This window comes from Oryx dammah, unplaced genomic scaffold, assembly GCF_014754425.2.
Source record: "Oryx dammah isolate SB20612 unplaced genomic scaffold, SCBI_Odam_1.1 HiC_scaffold_1, whole genome shotgun sequence".
Lineage (NCBI taxonomy): Eukaryota > Metazoa > Chordata > Mammalia > Artiodactyla > Bovidae > Oryx > Oryx dammah.
Genome location: NW_024070185.1, coordinates 95,134,205 through 95,152,203, shown reverse-complemented (window position 1 = coordinate 95,152,203; position 17,999 = coordinate 95,134,205).

Sequence of the window (17,999 nt, the reverse complement as noted above, 5' to 3'; positions counted from 1 at the left end):
GTCCATCACCAATTCCTGAAGTTTACTCAAACTCATGTCCATTGGATTGGTGATATAATCCAATCATCTCATCCCCTGTTGTCTCCTTCTCCTCCTGCTTTCAATCTTTCCCAGCATCAGGGTCTTTGCAAATGAGTCAGCTCTTCACATCAGGTGGCCAAAGTATTGGAGTTTCAGCTTCAACATCAGTTCTTCCAATGAATAGTCAGGACTGATTTCCTTTAGGATGGACTGATGTGATCTCCTTGCAGTCCAAGGGACTCTCAAGAGTCTTCTCCAACACCACAGTTCAAAAGCATCAATTCTTCAGCACTTGTCTTTCTTTATAGTCCAACTCTCACATCCATACATGACTACTGGAAAAACCTTATCTTTGCCTAGACGGACCCTCGTTGGTAGAGTAATGTCTCTGCTTTTTAATGTGCTGTCTAGGTTGGTCATAGCTTTTCTCCCAAGCAGCAACCATCGTTTAATTTCATGGCTGCAGTCACCATCTGCAGTGATTTGGGAGCCCCCAAAAATAAAGTCTGACACTGTTTACCCATCTATTTGCCTTGAAGTGATGGGACCGGATGCTATGATCTTCGTTTTCTGAATGTTGAGCTTTAAGCCAACTTTTTCACTCTCCTCTTTCACTTTCATCAAGAGGCTCTTTAGTTTTTCTTCACTTTCTGCCATAAGGGTGGTGTCATCTGCATATCTGAGGTTATTGATATTTCTCCTAGCAATCTTGATTCCAGCTTGTGCTCATCCAGCCCAGCGTTTCTCATGATGTACTCTGCATAGAAGTTAAATAAGCAGGGTGACAATATACAGCCTTGACGTACTCCTTTTCCTATTTGGAACAATCTGTTGTTCAATGTCCAGTTCTAACTGTTGTTTCCTGACCTGCATACAGGTTTCTAAAGAGGCAGGTCAGGTGGTCTGGTATTCCCATCTCTTGAAGAATTTTCCAGTTTGTTGTGATCCACACAGTCAAAGGCTTTGGCATAGTTAATAAAGCAGAAACAGATGTTTTTCTGGAACTCTCTTGCTGTTTTGATGATCTGACAGATGTTGGCAATTTGATCTCTGGTTCCTCTGCCTTTTCTAAAACCAGCTTGAACATCTGGAAGTTCACGGTTCATGTATTACTTAAGCCTGGCTTGGAGAATTTTGAGTATTACTTTACTAGCGTGTGAGATGAGTGCAATTGTGCGGTAGTTTGAGCATTCTTTGGCATTGCCTGTCTTTGGCATTGGAATGAAAACTGACCTTTTCCAGTCCTGTGGCCACTGCTGAGTTTTCCAAATTTGCTGGCATATTGAGTGCTACACTTTCACAGCATCATCTTTTAGGATTTGAAAGAGCTCAACTGGAATTCCATCACCTCCACTAGCTTTGTTCATAGTGATGCTTCCTAAGGCCCACTTGACTTCACATTCCAGGATGTCTGGCTCTAGGTGAGTGATCACACCATCATGATTATCTGGGTCGTGAAGATGTTTTTTGTACAGTTCTTCTGTGTATTCTTGCCACCTCTTCTTAATATCTTCTGCTTCTGTTAGGTCCATACCACGTCTGTCCTTTATCGAGCCCATCTTTGCATGAGATATTCCCTTGGTATCTCTAATTTTCATGAATAGATCTCTAGTCTTTCTCATCCTATTGTTTTCCTCTATTTCTTTGCATTGATTGCTGAAGAAGGCTTTCTTATCTCTCCTTGCTATTCTTTGGAACTCTGCATCCAAATGGGTATATCTTTCCTTTTTTCCTTTGCTTTTGATTCTCTTCTTTTCAGTTATTTGTAAGGCCTCCTGGGACAGCCATTTTGCTTGTTTGTATTTCTTTTTCTTGGGAATGGTCTTGATCCCTGTCTCCTGTACAATGTCATGAACCTCCTTCCATAGTTTATCAGGCACTCTGTCTATCAGATCTAGTCCCTTAAATCTATTTCTCACTTCCACTGTAAAATCGTAAGGGATTTGATTTAGGTCATATCTGAATGGTCTAGCGGTTTTCTCTACTTTCTTCAATTTCAGTCTGAATTTGGCAATAAGGAGTTCATGATCTGAGCCACAGTCAGCTCCCAGTCTTGTTTTTGCTGACTATAAAGAGCTTCTCCATCTTTGGCTGCAAGGAATATAATCAATCTGATTTTGGCGTCGACCATCTGGTGATGTCCATGTGTAGAGTCTTCTCTTGTCTACTTGGCCACTGACAAACACAGTTGAGTTAATGAATGTCAATTGCCCAGGTTCTCCTCTGGCCCAGGTTCTCTACTAGCCCAGGTAACACTTTTGTTCATATCAGAAAAAGGAGTCCACTTTAAGCAGGCATATTTCTGAGGATGTAGGCAGTCCCTTTCCCCAGAAGGAAAAGGGTGCCTCTTTCCCTCAGTGGGTGTCATATGGTATGGCCTGCAGAGAGTAGGCTGTACTTCAGTGCCTCCCTAGCCAGGGGCTTTTGTGCAGTGCACAAATTGGAGAACTGTACATGGAGGGCCTATCAATGGCTTTTATGCTGTTATGTAGCTGGGGCTGAGAGAGGGTGGGCTCTGTGTCAGAGCTGGGGGGCTCTCCTTGCTCCTCACAACACACAGGAGGGGGAAATGTTCTTGGATTATATTAATAGAGATGCAGTGGGTTGAATCATGACTCCCAAAAAGATTTTTCCAAATCCTGATTCCTGGAACCTATGAATGTGGCCTTATTTGGGGGGAAAAGAAATCTTTCAGATGTAATTATAACTTAAGGATCTTGAGATGAGATCATCCTGGGTTGCCCGGGGGCAGTGGAGGCTTAATCCAATGACAGTCTTATAAGAAGGAGGTTAAACAGAAGAGGAAAACCTGTGGGGAAACACGGGAAGAAGGCCAAGTGAGGATGGAGCCAGAGACTGGAGTTACGCAGCTGCCAGTCAGGGAACACAAAGTGCCACCAGGAGCTGGAAAAGGCAAGGAACACACCCTGACCCCCATCCCCACCCCTATTCCTGGAACCGCCAGAAGGAGTACAGCTCTGCCAGTGCAGTGATTTTGAATTTGCGGCTCCAGAACTATGAGAGAGTGGACTACTTCTGTTGTTTGAGGACAGCTAGATTCTCGTCATTTGTTGGCAGCTCCAGGAAACGGATGGGGCTTCCCTGGCGGCTCAGCTGGTAAAGAATCCGCCTGCAGTGCAGGAGACCTGTGTCCGATCGCTGGGTTGGGAAGATTCCCTGGAGAAGGGAAAGGCTACCCACTCCAGTATTCTGGCCTGGAGAATTCCATGGACTGTATAGTCCACGGGCTCTCAAAGAGTCGGACACAACTGAGCGACTTTCAGTAGGAAACTGATGCAGGGGTAAGAGTAGGGATTGAAGGAGAGACTTGACAAAGGTTTTCCTTTCCAAGCTGTGACTGGTCCTCTCCTATCTTATCTAAAACCAAGCACATTGTACCCTGCATGGACTGTTTCCCTTCCTTCTGACCCTGGCTGTCCACAGCTTTATAAGAGAAATTATTTCTCATTGTAATGTAGCTCTCTTGAAAACTCACACTGCTGTTATTGTGTTAAACAACAGGATAAGCTTAAATCCAGCCCATCTTAACTTTATACAAGAAATATTTCTCCTGGTAACATACTTTCTTATGGACTCAACCTTATTTTGCTAAAACAAACAAACAAAAAAAGTGTTTTCTATCCCTGTTTTTGCTGTTGTTGTTCAGTTGCTCAGTCATGTCTGAGTCTTTGCAAACCCATGGCTTCCCTGTCCTTCCCCCTCTCCCGGAGTCTGCTCAAACTCATGTGCATTGAGTCGGTGATGCCATCCAACCTTCTCTTCCTCCGTTTCCCCCTTCTCCTCCTGCCCTCAATCTTTCCCAGCATCAGGGTCTTTTCTATCCCTGACCTAAGTTACATCCAAACCACCTTCCTTTAAATTCTCCTTGGCAGTGGGAAAGAGGAATCTCAACCCACTCTCTGCCAGTTTTTAAGTCCTTAATTCCCATTATTTTCCCTCCAGGCTGTGGGGTGTTCAAAAGCCTGCTCTGAGTATTATTAAGCTCCATGCCATCTGACACAGTATGTGGTGTTAACTAGGGTGACTAACCAGTTTTCCCAGCACAGAAGGGTTTCTTGGGGCGTTATGCTTTCAGTGTTCAAACCAGAACAATTCTGGGCAGACCAGAAGGGTGACTGTTAACTGAACAGGTAAATGAACTGACCTGAACCCATTGTTCTGGGGACATCAAGACTTGGGCAAGTTGCCCCATATAAGGTTACTTGGTGCTTGGTCCCAACCTCCTTCCTGGGTCTCCAAGCCACCCACTCAGGGGCCTTCCTTCCTGGGCTAGTACCCCCACTCAGGCACACGTTTCAGCGAGTTCCCAGGGACCCTCTGCTCATGTCCCCATGTGCAGTTCCAGTTCTCCTGCCACTTGACTATTTTGTTCTCTGAATTCTTTCCTAGCTATTTTTCCTCCTCTTGCTTCTTAAATGTTGATGCTTCCAGGATTCTGTCCTTGGTTTATTCCCAGAGAGTTTATGGATGACCCCAAGAACTAAAATTAAAATAAAACCGGAAAACCAAACAGAGCACCTTGGATGTCATTACCACCTCCTTATTTTTCCACATCCAGCATTCCATCTGTCAACAATTCTACCAATTCCTTCTTCCAAATAAACGTTAAATGACTTCTTTTCTCTCCATGCCTATGGTTGCTGCCATATGCCCGAACCTTAGCATTTCTTATCGTTTGGACTTCCCATTTCCAATCTTAACTTTTCCAGTGGATCCTTTCCACTGCTCCACAATGATTGTTCTAACATGCAAATATGGCTACATTCTTCCTTTGACTAATAGATGCTAGTGGTTCCCAGAGTCCCACAGGATTAATTCCCAGCTCTCTTAGACTAGCACATGGGACATTCCCGACCTGCCTTCATCCAACAGTTTGACTACATCTGTCTCTCTTGCCCATCTCAGATCCCACATTCCTATCTCAATAAACCAGTGCTGCTCGCTTGGTGATCAGACCCTCGGATGAACATGCCCTTCCCTCTGTCTGCTGCCCTTCCATCCTCCTCTGCCAGGTGGCTCCTGCAAGACCTTCCCAAGTCAGCCCACAAGTTGCCACCATGACCCTTAAGCTGGGGGAGACGCATCCTTCATGCTGCACCAGCAACATGTGCTTACCATTCTCAGGGTGTTCACACACCTGCTGGTCTCCATGGCTGGAGGGTGAGCAACCCAAGTGCAGGGCACATTTATTCACCTACATCTTTCGGTGAGCACTTGGCACAGTACAGGTGCTTGTACTGGGTTGAATAGTGTCCCCTCAAATTCATGTCCAACTGGGACCTCAGAATGTGACTTTATTTGAAAATAAAGTCTTTGCAGATATAAATTAGTTGAGGTCATACTGCATTAGAGTGGGTTCCTAATTCTTACAACTAGTGCGCTTATAAGAATAAGAAAGGACACACGGAGAAACAGAGAAGATGGCAGAGGTAAAGGTTAGAGTCATGCAGCCATGAGTTAAGGAACACCAAGGACTGCTGGCATCCGCCAGCTGCTAGGAGAGAGGCAAGGAAGGACCCTTCCCTCGAACTTTCACAGGGACCATGGCCCCTGCTGATATCTTGGTTTTGGACTTCTGGCCTCCCGAACTGTGAGGGAATAAAGCTCTGTTGTTTTCAACCACCCAGTTGGTGCTACTTTGTTTTAGCTGCTACTGCTGCTAAGTCACTTCAGTCGTGTCCGACTCTGTGCAATCCCGTGGACTGCAGCCTACCAAGCTCCTCCGTCCATGGGATTTTCCAGGCAAGAGTACTGGAATGGGCTGCCATTGCCTTCTCCTTTGTTTTAGCAGCCCTGGGAAACAAATGCAGCACCCAGAAATATTTGGTTGGCTTGGTGAATAATCTAACCCTCCTCCCTTCCTCACAGCTATTGGGAAAGATCTCTGGGTTGAAAGGTTCTGGTCGCCTTCTGATCAGTGCATTAGCTAAATGGAACAGTGCCATGAGCTTAGGACTCCAAATGGATCCTGTGTTTGTTAGGCTGACTATCAGAGATCATTTTTTTTCTCATGATCCGACTGCAAAGTTAGCTGGATCCTGGTGCTAAAAAAATGTCGCTTCTGCCCTGAGCAAGGCTTTCATGCAAGGCTCTGCTGGAACACCTGAAACGACCATGGTTCAGGATATCACTGAGTTCACAGAGTAAGCCACATGTGGCTTCTGCACCTGCTTGCTAATAAATGAGGGTCTGAATGGCAGAATTCTACCCAACACTGCTTTCATTATAACACACAGAACCCTGTGGCCCGGAGACCTTGTGCACGTACATGATGAATGACAATCATTCAGGTCAGTTCTAACCAAGAAGGTCGTAGAAAGAACTCCAGTTTCGAAATAAGACAAATTTGGACTAAAATCCCAGCTCCACTCCGATTGCCCAAATCACCTATGGTGTGGCTTCAGATGGTGGTAACAACAGCTGAGCCGCCTCACTGGGTTATCGCTATAATTAAGTGAGATCAAGTGTGCGAAAGGCTTCGGGTGTCGCAAATGTTCCCCGTGATCCAGCAACGTGTGTGCAGTTGCACAGCTAAAGGGTGAGGTGCTGTCTGGGGTCTCGGCCCTGGGGACAAGCTCTTTCCCCTGAAATAGAGACAGCGGCCTCTAATGAGGGCCTGGAGCATTAATTAGGGATCTGGGATGGACCACCTTATGCACTCTCATATACATGTTCCACTTTTATCCCCATAAAAGCCTTTTCTTTAAAAAACTCTTATCCTCATTAAAAATATAGGTTAGTTTTGGAAATGAGGCTCAAAGAAGTGATACAGCACCCTGCAGCACTCAAGAGCAGCAGTCCTCAACCTTGGCTGCTTGGGAGAGCTTTGAATACTCCCTATGCCCCGACCACCACGCAGACCTGTGAAACCAGGATGTCTTATATTGGAGACCAGGAATCAGGACTTTATAACTCCTTGAGTACGTGCTCTGTCGTGTCTGACTCTTCAAGACCCTGTGAACTGCAGCCCCCCAGGCTCCTCTGTCCAAGGGACTTTTCCCCGGCAAGAATACTAGAGTGGGTTTCCATTTCCTTTTTCAGGGGGATCTTGCTGACCCAGAGATCAAACCCACATCTCTGGAGTCTCCTGCATGGCAGGCGAATTCTTTACCGCTGAGGCTCTGGGGAAGCCCTATAAAACTACTTGGGTGGCTCTCAAACTCAGCGATGTTTGAAGATCTATGCTCTTGAGTTTACAGAACACTTTCCCTCAAATGAAGTGCTTTGAACTTTCACTTCCCTGCTCTGCGAGGACAGCAGAGCAGATTCCACTATCCCCACTAGGAAGGTGGGAAAACCAAGGCTCAGAAAGTTCTAGGAGGACTTGGACTGTAAACCAGATATCCTGAGTCTGCTCCTGTATAGTGTCCCGGTGGTGAGGGAGAGGGTGAGCCGTGTCGCAGACCTCATTTACTCCCTTTCAGGGCAAATCTGGGCCTGAGAAGAGAAGGCTGACTTGGGTCTGTGAAATAGTTTCCTGCTAACGAGCCAGAGGGGTTTCCTGGGTGGCTCAGAGGGTAAAGAATCCACCTGCCAATGCAGGAAACGCAAGTTCAATCCCAGGTCTGGAAGATCCCCTGGAGAAGGAAATGGCAACCCACTCCCAGTATTCTTGCTGGGAAATCCCATGGACAGAGGAGCCTGAGGGGCTACCGTCCATGGGGTCGCAAAGAGTCGGACACAACTTAGCAACTGAACAACAACACAAGCCAGAGGCAGGGTCCTGGGAGCCCTGGTCTCCCCCAGAGTTCCCGGATTCCCTGTAGCACAGAGCAGAGGCCCAGGGGTTTTCACTGGGCCTGTCAGATCCATTTCACTCCCGCCTCATCCCAGGGTGTGTGGGGTGGGCTTGTCTCTGCCAAACGCTTCCAAGGCCCTGGGCTGGAGAGAGCGCGGGAGCTGAGTGTTCACACCTTGGGAAAGCTGTTTTTTTTCTCAGATCGGCTCTCCGGCCACCCCCAGGTTCCCACGGCCCACATGGTTCCCGAGGGCCATCAGTAATTAATACACAGTTCTGGAAACCTGAAGGCTCTGACAGCCCCGCAAATCAGGCTTCGGGTCCTCCCTGCCCGTCACCTCCTCCCCCAGTTCCTCAGAGGACAATGCTCTCAAGTCCTCTTGAGCAGTGGAACCAGAAAACCCCAACGCAGTGAAAGAACACCGAGGCCTCTCTTCCTGGCTGCGGGAGAGGTTTCAATAGAAAGCCTTTCTCGACCAGGGAGCAGCAGTTCTGTGTGTCCGTCACAGAAGGCTGCCCTCTTCCTTGGTGGCGATTTAGGCCCCGAATCAAGCTGGGGTTATTTCCTCACCCTTGCCATAGTCATAGCAACAGCTTTGATTAATGAGGTGGCCTGTTAGAGGGATAATGTCAGCCTTAATCAGAAACGCCTCAAGTGCCTCTCTTTGCATTTTGGTAAATGGCGTAATCACATTACGCCGGTCCCATGTGTCTGGGAGTTGATTGCTGTCGTGAAAAATCTGCCTGATTTTCCCGGCTAAGGGGTGTCGGGGGGCCCAAGACACAGCTAATCACCACGCATTGTTGGGAGTGTTTGGACGCCACAGAGGCCGCTTGGTGCGTACGGTCCTTCCTTCTGGGTCGACAGGAGTGCTCCGAGCTGGTGGTCTGCTTGCCGGGGGAGCCTCCCTGAAGGAGGTGGGCTGAGAGTCAGAGAGAGGCGGCGTTGACTGTTGGACTTCAGCGTAAAGAAAGCAGAGACATGGCTGCAAAGGACAGGCAGGCGACTGGGCTGGGCTGGGCCCATCTTGCCCCTGGTCCATCGAGCTTGTGATGGACACTCAGCCTCGGGCCATGCCACAGGGCTGGAAGACTGGCAGGAAAGCCCCACTCTGGCCTGAAGATAGGAAACGGCAGGGGTGACGTGCAGTGCAAAGGCACGTAATAAGTGGGGACTTGCCTTGTCATAATAGCACTTGGCTGCTGGCCGGTCCCGCTTTGCTGAAGAATCTGTAGGAGCTTCCCATTCAAGGGTAGATTCTCTCTGCACCCTGGGGAGATGGAGACTTCCCTCTCCTTTTGCTAGCAGGGAAACCAAGGCAAGAAGAGGTGACATCTCTCATCCACGGATGTATGCAGTGGATCAATGCTCGGTTCTACTTCTCACGGGAGCCTCCTGACACTTTGCCTCTCCGCCTTCCTGCCTCCCTGCTTTTGTCTCTGCAAGTCTGTGGATGACAGGAACAGTAAATCGTCACCACCGATACTGAAAGATTAAGAGGAAGACCTGAGGAAATAGGCATCAAGCCCCCAGAGGCTATTTTTAGGTGCTCTGGGGAGGTTTAAAAAAAGACGACTCACGCAGTTAACCATTTATGACTTCTCAAATGCTGAGGAGGAATAGAAGGCAGCATTTAGCTTCTCCAGGACCAGGAAGTGAAATCCTCTCGGGAGCCTGCAAGCACTTCTGGGCCGTTAAGTGTACAGTCTCTCGGATGACATTTAATATCTCGCGTGACATTTTCATCTTTGGCCATGACGCTAGTTTTTCTTCTCAGCTTTGGAAATTATTGCTAGGGTAGCCGGGGAAATTGAGTCAGGGAGTGAGAACTATCTCACAGTCCTGGTGGAAGCAAATCTCTTGCTGGCCGGCCTGAAGTTCACTTCCGAGGGTCCAGCTAAATGTCCCCGGGCAGACTTGTGGTGTGGAGAGTTCCTCAGGGCATCCCAACCCAACAAAGGAACAAGGCATCATGGCGCCATGAATCTACCAAGCTCTTTCTTCCATCCTTCTATGCTCCAAACCCACTTTCCACCTGGATGAGTCAAGAGTCTTCCCAAGGAAAGATTACGTTAGATATCTTAAAGGTCACAGGCTCACTGTGTGTATGTGTGTGTGTGTTTGACTGAGTCTTGTCTGACTCTTTGTGACCCCATGGACTGTAGCCCACCAGGCTCCTCTCTCCATGGAATTCTCCAGGCAAGAATACTGGAGTGGGTTGCCATTCCCTTCTCCAGGGGATCTTCATGACCCAAGGATGGAACCCGGGTCTCTCGCCTTGTAGGCAGATTCTTTACCGTCTGAGCTACCAGGGAAGACCCACAGGCTCACTACCTGCCCTAAAACCTCACAGACGGATGTTGCCTTTAAGAATGAGTTTCCCAGGCTGGGCGGTATCTCTGCTCCGGGGAAGCTGGTACCATTCTTCCCCACTGCTCTCTAGAGCACTATGATGTCTTCCCAGCAGCCGACACCTTGATCATCTCTTCCTTTAAACTCAGTGGATCAGGAACTGAGAAATTTAAACAAATCAAGGATGCAGAGCTTTGGCCCTACACAGCCAGTAGCTTTAAACTAAACCCATAAGAGACCGACATTTGTCTGAACAGAAACCCACAGAGGAGTGAACTTGCATTATGGTCAGAGTTTCCATCTGGCCCCAGCTGGCACGCTCACCACAGAAGCCGCCTGCCTACCTCCCTGCTGGCTCAGCCTCGTGCCAGTCCCTGGACCAATCCTGACGCTGGCAAGATGCGTGTTCCTAATCTCGCTCTCTTGGCCCTGTCTGCAGGGCCTCCCTGGCCTGGGACTCGGTGGTCCAGCCTCTGTTAGTGTCCCCCTCTTCCTTTCTTCCGCTTCTGGTGGCAACCACATCCAACTCTTGGCATTTCAGAGGTGAGCTCCCCATAGCTGGGCAGGTGCAATGGACCATAGAGATCTAGTACTCGATGCCCACTCTCACCTAACTCTTCAGCTTTGGCATTGCCACCATTTTACAGTTCCTAGCAGTTACTCCGGGCTTCCCCAGTGGTGCTAGTGGTCAAGAACCCACCTGTCAATCCAGGAGATGTAAGAGACGTGGGTTTGATCCCTGGGTCAGGAAGATCCCCTGGAGGAGGAAATGGCAAGCCACTTCAGTATTCTTGCCTGGAGAATCCCATGGAGAGAGGAGCCTGGTGGGCTACAGTCCATAGGGTCACAAATAGTTGGACATGGCTGAAGTGACTTTGCACACACGTGTGCAGTGGCTACTCTGGCACCGACCGCGCTTGGAATTCGGCTCCCTCAGACACTGCTATCACTCCAGGACCAGTGGCTCTCATCAGCGCTGTTTCCACTGATAGCTGCCTCCTCCAGTCCTGGCTCCTCCTCCCTGACCACACGTGCAGCATCCTGGTTACCACCTTCCACGCCACTTGCATATGAGCTTGTCTTTCTCCACCAGACTGTGAGCTCCAGGAGAGCAGAAATCTCATTTTCTTTTCTTTTCCTTGCATCCCCAGGGCTAGCACAGCACCTAGCACAACACAACACTATTTAATACATATTTGATGAATAAAAGCATAAATGTAAAAATTCTACCCCATTGCAGGGGTCCCCAACCTCTGGGATCGAACTAATGCCTGATGATCTGGGGTGGAGCTGATGTAACAGTCATAGAAATGAAGCACACGGTAGATTCCCCCCACCAGTCCGAGGAAGAACTGTCTTCCATGAAACCGGTCCCTGGTGCCAAAAATGTTGAGGACCACTGCAGTGTAGAGGGAAGTGATAGCTTGATTTTGCTGATGGACATCCATATCTGATCCTTTAAGCTGAAAGAACAAGCTCAGAATTCAACCCTGGCAGAATTTTGCCACTTCTGAAAAGACAGTCTTTTTCACAAGACTGTGCTCATTACAAAAGAGGTGTCATAATAGACATTTGTCTCCTTTGTTCGCTTTATAATTACAGTGACCCTGGAACCACATGGGGTCAGGAGCACTGACCCTCTGCACAGCTGAAAATCCACATACAGTTTTTGACTCCTCAAAACTTACCTACTGTTAACCTGCTATTGACTGATAACATACACAGTTGCCTATTTTGTATGTTATATGTGTTATATACTGCATTCTTGCAATAAAATAAGCTGGAGACAAGAAAATGTTCATAAGCACGTCATCAAGTAGAGAAAATACATTTATAGCACTGTAGCATATTTAGCAATACCATAAGTTTATGTCATCTCTTTACAAATCAGCTGTCAGTACATACGTCAGTATTGTCTTACATGATACAAAATGCTGTAGATCTTACCTGTATGACTAACACTTGACATCCAAGGTGAAAAGATAATGCGAAAAAGAAATTGATGTTTATTTACAGATAGAATGATTCGGGAACTGAAAACGAAGAAACAACAGTCTGATTGCTCTAGTCTAGCCTGTACACTAATAAATGAACCATTATAAAGTTTTAGGGCATACAGTACTGAACTTACATTCAGAATGCAGTATTGGAAACACTGTTACATTTTTTAAAAAATCACTTACCTGTAATACTAGGCTGATATGCAGTTTCTCCAATTACAAGAAAGGCATACTGTACAGTAATGTAACTATTTGAAAGCAAAGTTACCAGACAGAAAGCTAACACGTTAAACATGTTATTAATTTTGTAGTAAATATCACTCACTTTATGCCTATGTAAGGATAGATTCATATCTACATATATTTTATATATTCACGACATACCTAACTTTTTCTTAATTTTTTCAGTATTTCTAAGCCACATGGTTTGTCTGTGAGTTTTTTCAAATTGTTGCAGACCTCCATAATGTTTTCTAATGTATTTATTGAAAACAAATCCTCATGTAAGTGGGAGCGTGCAGTTTGAACCTGTGTTGTTCAAGAGTCAACTGTATACTTAATTGTTCACTGTTCTGGGACTTCCCTGACAGTCCAGTGGTTAAGACTCTGCTTTTCCAATGCAGGGAGTTCTGGTTCAGTTCCTGGTCAGGGAATTAAGATCCCACATGCCATGAGCCGAAGTCAGAAACAAAATAAAATTGTTCCCAGTTCTATCAGTTAAGCAAATCTTTAGTTGCCTGAAGTAAAGAAATAATTATTTTTTAGTGTTGAGTTGGAGAGGAAATGGCACTTGATGATGAAGAGGCTCTGGTCACTTACTGCCTATATATCTTTGAGTGAGTCACAGAGTATCTCTAACCTTTAGCTTGCTCATCTGGAAATTGTGATGGTTGAACTCAGCAATCACTAATTTTCCTCCCATGTTTACTGTTCTATTAGCCCATAATTCTGTTTTACTAATGTAATTCCCAAAGCTTGCCCTTTCTGTCTTGTTGTTGTTCTTGTTCAGTCGCTCAGTTGTGTCTAACTCTTCAACCCCATGGACTGCAGCACATCTGGCTTCCCTGTCCTTCACCATCTCCCGGAGTTTGCTCAAACTCATGTCCGTTGAGTCGGTGATGCCATCCAATGATCTCATTCTCTGTTGCCCACTTCTCCTGCCCTCAATCTTTCCTAGCATCAGGGTCTTTTCCAGTAAGTTGGCTCTTTGCTTCAGGTGGCCAAAGTACTGGAGCTTCAGTTTCAGCATCAGTCCTTTCAATGAAAATTCATTGTTGATTTCCTTTGGGATTGACTGGTTTGATCTCCTTGCTGTACAAGGGATTTCTCCAGAGTCTTCTGTTGTGTGTTTTGGCCAAATCAGAACTTCAAGGTTAAAACCTTTGCACAATTTTCAACTTGCACAAGTGTTGCCACCAGGTGGCAGGAGCGTGCCACAGTCTTGTCCCAAGCACAAAGCATGTGAGCATCTTACCAGAGGCGGAATTAACATAGTGGCTTTAAACTAGGAGGCCAGCGTCTCTGAGTTCTTGAAACAGCAAAGCAATCTCTTTATGAAAACATTTAGTCTTATGCAAGGCAACGGTACCAGGGTTAGCAATTGCCGTATCTAGGAATGCCCAAGGACTCAGATTTCTCTGATTCGGAGTTTTGAGGACTTTGGCTCTTAGTGGTCTCTTCACCCCTCCTTTCATCTGAGTGAGGCAATGGGAGCCCAGCAGCTCAGCAACAACCACAGCATTCAGTGTCCCAGGAGGAGAGTCATGTGCTGAACCAGAATTGATGGAGTTTATCCTGTTACTGATCTTTCCTGTCTCCTTCCAGGAAAGATAAGGCCTGAGCGCGGGCAAAGTTGGGACAGCTCCCAAAGTCCTTAAAAAAATATTTTTTGCCTAATTACAATAAAATTTTACCTAAATACAAAGCCAGCATGAGAAATTCCATTTCCCATCCAGCCTCCCCACCTCCACTTTTCCCATGGTTAATTTTATGTGTCAACCTGACTGGGACATGGAGCACCCTAGATATTTGATCAAACATTATTTTGGGTGTACCTGCAAGGATGTTTTGGATGAGATTTACATTTAAATCCATAGACTTGAGTAAAGCAGATCATTCTCCCCCTCATCCAATCAATCAGTTGAAGCCTTGAATAGAACAAAGACTGACCCTTCCTTGAATATGAGAGAATTCTTCTTGGTTAATTGCTTTCAAACTGTGACATTGGTTTTTTCCTGCCTTTGGGCTTGAACTGAAACAATGGCTCTTCCTAGATTTTGAGCCTGCCAGACTTCATACTGGAACTAAACCATTGCTCTCTGAGGTCTCCAGGCCCCGCATATCTTGGGACTGGTCAGCCTATACTATCATGTGAACTGATTACTTGTAATGTTTACATATTCAGGGCTTTCCTGGTGGCTCAGATGGTAAAGAATCCACCTGCAGTGCAGGAGATGCAAGAGATGCAGGTTCGATCCCTGGGTCAGGAAGATCCCCTGGAGAAAGGAATGACAACCCACTCCAGCATTCTTGCCTAGAGAATTCATGGACAGAGGAGGCTGGCAGGCTGTAGGCCGTGGGGTCACAAAGAGTCAGACATGACTGAGCAACTAGCACTTTCACTTACATATATTCATAAATGTATAGTCTAGTATGCGTATATGTTATATTCATATGTGTATATATGTGCATCTGTCTTTCCCATTGGTTCTGTTTCTCTGGAGAACTGTGATGGACACACCCCGTAGCTGGCCGTTCATCATTTGGGTATGCACACGTGTGTACTGAGCAGTTATCTCATGCCAGATCCTATACTAGGTCTCAGGAATAGGGAGGTGAACAAGTCAAGCCTATTTCCTGCCCTGCCCTCAGGCTGCTTTCAATCTGCTGAGGGAGGTAAACAGTCAAACGCTCACACAAGTGTAAACACAGCGAGAGCAAGGGCAGTGAGAGGTAGGAGCTGTTGATAGAGTCTGGGAGGAGTGGGGAGGAAAGATGTGAGTTGCTCAAAGGAGCTGATGCCCAAGCCACGGTGTGATGGGCAAGGCAATGGCAGCAGCAGACTTGGTGCCACTTGGCATGTCTCTGGCCCTGTCTGCAACCTGCTTCTTGCCTTGCTCACCTGCTCCGCCCCTCCCCTGGCCCCGTGCTGAACTCAGAAGGCACTGTGTGAACTCGGAGTGCTCCTTTTGTCTGTTTGCTTTTGCGGTTATTCATCTTGGGATGTTATTTAAGGAACCCCTGATCCTTCTTTCTTGTCCCAGTTAATGCTCTAATAGTAGCAATATGAGCCAACTTACCAAAAGGGGCATCAGTGGAAAAGAGAGGCTCAGGAGAATCCAAGACAGGAGCCCAGGTTCCTCCAGGCATTGGAATGGGAATATTGTTGCACAGAAAGGCTTTCTCTCTCTTGATGGCTTCACGACCTCGCCTAAGAGAGCTCAGGTACCCTCTGCGTGTGACCTCTGGCTTCCTGCTCAGCAGTTTCTTCCTGCCGTCACAAGCAGATGGTCCATAATGGGCACCCAGTTGCTTCTATTATGACATAACTCTCGATAAACCTTCTGACTGCTTGTCAATTGAGGTTGGCCTATGTGAATTTTATTAACAGCTCAACATCCTGAAATAGGAATTGTTGTTGTTGTTTTTGAGTTGCTAAGTCATGTCCAACTCTTTGCGATCCCATGGACTGCAGCATGCCAGGCTTCTCTGTTCTTCACCGTCTCCCAGAGTTTGCTCAAACTCATGTCCATTGAGTTGGTGATACCATCCAACCATCTCATCCTCTGTCACCCTCTTCTCCTCCTGCCTTCAATCTTTCTCAGCATCAGAGTCTTTTCCAGTGAGTTGGTCTTTTGCACCAGGTAGCCAAAGTATTGGAGCTTCAGCTTCAGCATCAGACCTTCCAATGAATATTCAGGGTTGATTTTCTTTAGGACTGACTGGTTTGATCTCCTTGCTATCCATGGGACTCTCAAGAGTCTTCTCTAGCACTACAATTTGAAAGCATCAATTTTTCTGCGCTCAGCCTTCTTTATGGTCCAACTCTAACATCCATACATGAATAAGGAATGTAATTTGCCTAACGTATCTTCTTTGAGCAAGGCCACATAAGTCATGAGCTCCTGGACTAGGACAGGTCCCACTGGGGGACTGGTATTCACCCTTATGCTGTTCCACTTGGTACAGAGCCTCTGGAATTGATCCAGATTTCTCTCTTCTCCCATCTGTAATCAGCTCTACTTTCCTCCATCACTGAGTACCTAGCACTTAACACATAAGTGGTGCTCAATAAATATTTGTTGTATCAAAGTACACCAGTCAGAGACCCCCAGGAACAAATGCATAGTGAAAAAATATAGGTTTATTCACCTTGCTGCCATGAGGGAGAGCTCTTGGTGCCTTGGGAAGAGAGCATTGGAGGGGTTTGTTGAAAGATGTGGGTGATTCTAAGGAATGACTAGAGAAACAGGAACTTGCTTTGTATTTGTATGCTATTGTAAAGAGGAGGAATTCAGCAAATTGATGATTCAGAAACCCTTGCTCAGGAATTAGAAAGAGGGCTGGAGATGTCACTGGTAAGAAAGCAACAATCTCTCATAAGTCATTTTTTTCAGCTCCAGTGTGGCCTTACCTCTGTTTGGTTAGAAACACTATTCATCACAGTCTAACTGGGGATAGGGTTGATTTCCACTTTTTCAGTTAAATGAAAAAAAAAAAAAAAAACAAACCCAATGAACATTTCACTTTCCCCAAATGCAGAAGCAGTGGCTGTGGGTTACAGGAAAGACTGAGATGCCATCGTTATACCAACCAGAATGGCCCTCCGTGTTACCTGTGTTCAGGTGCCTGCATTTTACTGACTTTGAACAAAATTGGCCTTTGGTATAACCATGTGACATAGACTCACCTGAGGTTCCGTCTACTGTTTGGAAATAAATGGTGATGTCTGCTTTCCGTTATTGGTATTTTCACTCCTCTTTATTTTGATTGCTCATTCAAGAATACTCTGCAGTTGGCCATTGTTCCTCTTCAAGGTAGTCCCACACATTCCAAATATCTGCTTGGCACTAAGAACAATGGGTCTGTTACTTCCTGAGTTTGTAACACCAAACTCACATTGACTCAGTTTTTTTTCAGCAGTCACGTTACCCCATCTGTTCACATAAGTTGTTTTTAAGTAAGAGCACCCTGGTCTGGCACATATACAGTTGGTTTTTGCAATCTGAATAGAAAAGTCATTTTTCCTTACAACATCTTACTCATTTTCACTCAGCATTCTAGATGGTTAGAAAAAATACCCATCGTGTTGGCTATCCCTCAGACTTTTTGGTCATTTGCAGTTTAACATTTCTTCTCTGTAATGCACTCACAAGACTGATCAAAAGTTGATAAAGAGACTTGAAAGAATAGTTTCTCCAGTTTCAGGAAGTCATCAGCAACACTCTTCTGATATGGTTGTGGGGTTGTTTCAATATGATTAACCAGTCTACATTTCACCCTGTACATGCATGGGTAAAATGGGAGCTTTTGGCAATTGTGCATTTTCAGAAGGTGACTGTAACAAATGGAGGTTTAGAGACAGGGGCAAGAGGTGGGAAGAGGGAGTGGGAAGACCAGTGGGGATTTTAAGAAATAATCCAAACTTGAGGTCATCAGTTCTTAAACTAGGGTGGGGTGCTTTTGGAAATGGATCAGGAAGTGGTGTTACTGGAAACGTTGAGAAAGGAAAATCCAACAGATCTCTATGAATCTATGAATGAATGAATATAGGAAGAAATGAGGTAAAGAAGAGTTGAGAGCCTGAGTGATTGGGTAGTGTTGTCCTTGCTGGAAACATAGAAGCCTTGGGGAGAAGCTGTTTGGG